The following is a 6,000-nucleotide window of genomic DNA, read 5'->3' on the forward strand; positions in this document are numbered from 1 at the left end:
GTTGAAGTTGTACTTATGTTTCCAATTCCTGCTTCCTGCTTGTATATACCCTGGGAGGCAGCAGATGATGGCTTAGGTAATTGGATACTTGTCACCCATGGGGGAGACCCAACTAGAGTTCCCTGCCCTGGCTGTGTGGGCATTTAGAGAGTGAACCAGCAGATGGAAGACCTCTCTCTCTCTCTCAGTCTCACTGTGTGTGTGTGTGTGTGTGTGTGTGATTAAAAAACAAACAAACAAACAAAAAAACAGATCTTTTGGGGCCAGCACTATGGTGCAGTGGGTTAAAGCCCCAGCCTATAGCACTAGCATCCCATAGGCGCACCAGTTCGAGTCCCGGCTGCTCCACTTCTGATCCATTAGCTTCCTGCTAATGCTTTTGGGAATGCAGCAGGAGATGGCCCAAGTCCTTGGGCCTTTGCACCCATGTGGGAGACCTAGAAGAAGCTCCTGGCTCCTGGCTTCAGATCAGCTTAGCTCAAGCTGTTACAGCCATTTGGGGAGTGAACCAGGGGATGGAAGACCTCTGTCTTTTGTCTCTCTCTCTCTCTCTCTCTCTCTCTCTCTCTGTTTTTCTGTCTCTGTAACTGTCTTTCAATTAAATAATAAATCTTTAAAAAAATCTTTTAAAAATACTTATTGGATGAACCAGTAGGGTGAGTATAACTTAAGTGAAAGGAAAGGAAGTATTTGCAGTGCATTGGTGGAAATAGGCACCAGCAGGTAACCTGAGCTGAAGACCCAGGACTAAGCAAGACCCAGGACTAAGCACTGAGTTGGCCCTCGTTCCTGCCCCACTCCCTCCTCTGGTGTTCTAAGTAACCTGAGAGGCAAAGGTGTCAGCTGAAGCCCTGGGAGGCCATACTTGCTATTCATAGTGTGGTCCACCCATCAGCATGATCAACATTACCTGGGAGCTGGTTAGAGAGGGTTGGAGCAAATGTCAGTGCTAGTGCAAGAATAGCAGGACCCCCAGCCCTTAGGAGCGTGTTTTATAACAAATAAGAGTCAAGAAAGAAGTCAAGACTGTGCCCTTTCCTTATCCTAGCATGACTGATGGGAAGAAGACATTGTGCAACATTTGCTTTTTTCAGATAAATGCCACTACAAACACAACTGATAATGACATTTTTGAATAATATGAAATGAAGAGTCAGAAGATTGTTGGCTTCCTAATATAAAGTAAAAGGTCAGGGAATCTTATCTATATTATTCACTGATATATCCCCAATATCTGTCTCATCTTTATCCCCTCTTCCCCTATAAGCACAGGCAAACTCTGCAATAGCTTGAATAGGGCAGCCTGTGTTGCAGCAGTGAACAATTCTCAGAGTGATTTCTCACGCACATGCAAGGTAAGTGTAGTTCAGCAGAGGAGCACTACCGTGAGCCACCTCTGGGAAGCTAGAGACCCAGACCCATGAAGTTCTGTCTCAACATGTGCTTCTCAGGCACCATGGCACAGGTAACTCAGCTTTTAAAATCTGCTAGAAAGAGTGGATAATGCTTCCATTCAAATTTCTTTGGCCAAAGCAAGTTATAGTTGCTCCAAACTTCAGATGGAGCAGAAGAGTGAAATTATCCCATTTATCCAGAATCATTAGAGAACTATTTAGTGAACCATTGTAATGACTATCAGTGCTAAATAGAGCTTAAGAATCTTCTATGGAAACATAGATGACAGAATAATATTTTATTAATTATGGCAAATACATTTTTCATAATACTTTTTTAAAGGTTTATTTATGTATTTGAAAGATTACACAGAGAGTGAAGGAGAGGCAGAGAGAGAGGTCTTCCATCCACTCGTTCACTTCCCAATTGGCCGCAACGGCTGGAGCTGCGCTGATCCAAGGCCAGGAGCCAGGAACTTCTTCTGAGTCTCCCATGCAGGTGCAGGGGCCCAAGGACTTGGGCCATCCTCTACTGCTTTCCCAGGCCATAGCAGGGAGCTGGATTGGAAGTGGAGCCACTGGGACTCGATCTGGCACCTATATGGGATGCTGGCACTGTAGGCCAGGGCTTTAATCCACTGTGCCACAACACTGGCCCCTCATAATACTTTCTTTCTGTCTTTCTTCTTCTTCTTCTTCTTCTTTTTTTTTTTTTGACAGGCAGCGTGGACAGTGAGAGAAAGACAGAAAGAAAGGTCTTCCTTTTCCTCTGGTTCACCCCACAATGGCCGCTGTGGCCGGTGCGCTACGGCCGGCTGGCGCACCGTGCTGATCCGAAGCCAGGAGCCAGGTGCTTCTCCTGGTCTCCCATGTGGATGCAGGGCCCAAGGACTTGGGCCATCCTCCACTGCACTCCCTGGCCACAGCAGAGAGCTGGACTGGAAGAGGAGCAACCGGGACAGAATCCGGCGCCCTGACCGGGACTAGAACCCGGGGTGCTGGTTCCGCAGGTGGAGGATTAGCCTATTGAGCCGCGGCGCTGACCATCATAATACTTTCAAATGGTGGAATTTAAAGAAAATTTAAATTTGTTTTTACATAAATTTGTATTTTGCATTTCAAGAAAACATTCTCCATTTCAGAAATATATCATTCTGGTTGTTCCTTTTCTGATTTTATTCTCCCAAAGCATGAAATATTCCCCTTCTTCATTTCTTTAGATGTTTGTGATATCATTTATGGATATGTGGGCTGGATCTTGTAATGTTAGATAGATTCATAGCTGATGAATGATTTGAGGTTGTTTGGATGGAGATCTCTAGAAGTGTGCCAAAGTTTTCTCTCTCATTCAATATTTTTTTATGAATCTAGATGAAGATATGGAAGGCATGCATATCATATTTTCAGATGACAGGACATTTGGAGGGCTAAGTCACATGCTGGCTTATGGAAAATAAACAAAGGCCAGTAAAGCCACAGGATGAAGTTAACAAAGACAAATGAAACCTGACTTTCAGGTTTAAAAAATAAATACTTTATGTATTTACATATCACTTTACTCCAATACAGATATATGGTAACTCTTCAAGATACAGGAAATCAAGTGAGGTGATTTAAATTAAAAGTAGTTGAGGCCCAATAAAGAAAACAAATGTTGAGGCCAAGAAAGTGTCATGAAAGGAATTCTAGGTATGTATCTTAATGATGGATTTTGTATGGAAAATGCATAAAAATGAGATTGAGAGATAGAGTGTTCATGGTGAATGAACCAGGGTTCAACATAGCTCACTCAAAATGGTTCAGGACAGGAAAGATAGGTCAAGGTTAGCTCACATTTCAGTTCTAACTGACTGGTCAATAGACTCTTGGAGCAGCATGATAGGAGAGGTTCAGAAACCAGGCTTAATGGGAGATGATTTCACCATATAGCAGTCAATATGGGAGAGGTGGAGAGGTGGCATTTGTGTTGGATATTTCTAAGATATAGAACAGAACCCTTCATTTGTGCTAGAGAAGGTGCATAAACAGAGAAGCAGATATCAAAGCAAAGCGGTCAGGAGTGAGGAATTTGACTAGGATTTAGTTATGTGGCAGGCATGTTGATGGGTTCATGGAACACTCATACCAACCACCAACCCTCTCCTGGTGTAGACTGTTCCCTTGAGGGTGTGTTTGAAACCTAGTGGATGTTGGAATGGGTTTGAATAGTTTGGCCAAGGAAAGCTAGACAGTGATAATGTGAATCTTGCCCTTCAGAATTCCCAGCAGTGTCAGAGAATCCTGATTGTGGTGCTTTGTGCTCCCATTCTCCACCTTGGATCCTCTCATATCTTTTCAGTGCTATTGCAGATGTTATCCAAGATGGAGTGGAGGATTGGTCTCTTCTGAAAATTGCTGGAGCATCCTGTACCATCTGTAGCCATCACCCTCAGGAGTGCTGAATATGGAGATGAATTCTGAGTTTACCTTGACCAAGTTCTGGGCAGATTATCTCCTTCTTGAAAATACAGAACCTGAGGAGAGACTTAGAAGGAATGCATAACATGGGATGCAGGTATATCAAGTAACTTTAGTGGTATAGGGTGTCAATGAAACCTAGTGAATTAAACAACAAACTTTTCTTATTTCCCCTGGTCTTGTGATTTGGTTGGTGGCCATTTATTCTGGCTTTGGTATTCTCAGCTGATCTAGGCAGTTGGCTGGTGGCTTGGCTGTAGCTAAGTGGTCTAGGAAAGACTCACCCACATGTCTGGTTGTTGGCTTGATTTCAGTTGGGTGAGACATGTCCATGCTCATGTTCCCAAGAGCAGCTATGGAGGGGAAGTGCCAATGCACAGTACTGGTAAAGTCTCTGAATCATTTTCTATCATTCCATTGGCAAAACAAGTCAAAGTTACTAAGATCAAATTCAAGGGCTGGATATTTTGACTCTACCACTCCACCTTAGTGGGAACTACCAAGTCACTTGACAAAGAGGCATGTTTATGGAACGGGAGGTATTCGTGGCCCTTTTTTGCAGTCTGCCACAGAAAGGACGACTAGCTTATTCACGCTAAGAAGCCAGATTAGTTTTTCCAGATTGTACTTCTATCCTGTGTTTTATAATTGAAACTGGAATCCTGATTTCCCATTGAAACACTTTCAAGCATGCTTGGGTCCCTTTTGGAAGGTTTATTCCTGGAAATTGGGCCCCTATTCTTGTTCTACTGGTGAAATTGAATATTTAGCTTAATAGAAGATTTTCAAAAGGACAACTCTTTTGTAATTTTGGGCCTGCCTCCCTTGTTGGCTGAAATGAGGCTGCGGAGATGGACTAATATTTTTCCTTCTCTTAATTCATTCCATGCTCTGGCAGTAAGAATTTCTTTCTGAGGTAGATACAGATGATAACCTCCTGATTTGAGCTTGCAGTTTGCACTATTTCATTTTTGGCTGGTTATAGTCAGAACTCCTATTTTCATTATAGAGCCAAATGATTATTTATACTTCTCTTGGATCATTCTTTATATGCCATTAGCAATGACATGCAAAGCACGGGGGATGGAATATTTACATCCCAAACCCAGAAGTGAATATTCTCCCTTTGGCAGATACAATTGCTCAGGGCTATAAGACCTGGTAATAAAGAACCATATGTCAGTGCCGGATTGTGCATTGATGCAGCAATGGCTTTTGAGCAGCTGAAGCCCTAAATCTCCTGGCTTCTCACTCCATGTCTGAGTGTGGCTAGGAGTTGGCCGGGTGTTGCCTGTTAAAGAACCCTGGAAGATGATGAAGAAACATCTCTTTGTTTTTCTCCTAATGAATTACTCTTTAGAGCCGTTATAAATGGAGAGTTGTTCTAACCTACAGCATGGCAAGATTCAGGGCTCAACACAAAATATTTATTAGTCAATTCAGGGCATTCTGAACTTGATGGTTGCCCCAGTGATCCTTGGAGCAAACGGCATGTTCCCTGGCCTCAGTCAGCTTATAAACTAATCATTGTGTAAGAGAGGGCATAAATATCTATAATAGCAGGGAGAATATACTGACAATATTGCCCCTTCCTTGCATTTTATATATAAAAGTGTTAAGAAAGGAATATGAAATTCACAGGAAAGTAGGAAAACTATTCTTTGAATTACATTCATAGCACTTATTACACAGGACTTACACATTGATTTTCTTGTCCCCTTGAAGGAAGAGTCTGAGACTGAGTTTTATCATCTCCAGTGCCTCTCAAAGTATCTGCCATCTGATAGGATAGGTGTCAATAAATGTTCGCAGAATGAATAAAAGGTTGAATGTCTTGATTCAGTTAGTAGCAGGAGGAAAAGCTTTGTGGATGTGGTAAAATTTGAAAGGTACTTCAAAGAATTGGCAGATATCAGTGGGCTTGAGAAAGAACACATTTGCAGTAAAGGCCAAGGAATTAGTGGAGAAGTGGGACTGGGAAAGTACAAGACATCTAGGAGAAAAATCAATCCAGTTTGGCTGGAATATGGAATACATATTTAGGTTCTAGAGCTTACAGGTAAAGTTGAGTTGTAGATGAAACCATTGAAGGTGTGTCATTGTTCCTCCCCTTCCCTCTTTAAGGGATAAGCTTCAGCCGATCCATCCT

This window comes from Oryctolagus cuniculus, chromosome 3, assembly GCF_051225735.1.
Source record: "Oryctolagus cuniculus isolate XC-2025 breed Fujian yellow rabbit chromosome 3, ASM5122573v1, whole genome shotgun sequence".
NCBI lineage: Eukaryota > Metazoa > Chordata > Mammalia > Lagomorpha > Leporidae > Oryctolagus > Oryctolagus cuniculus.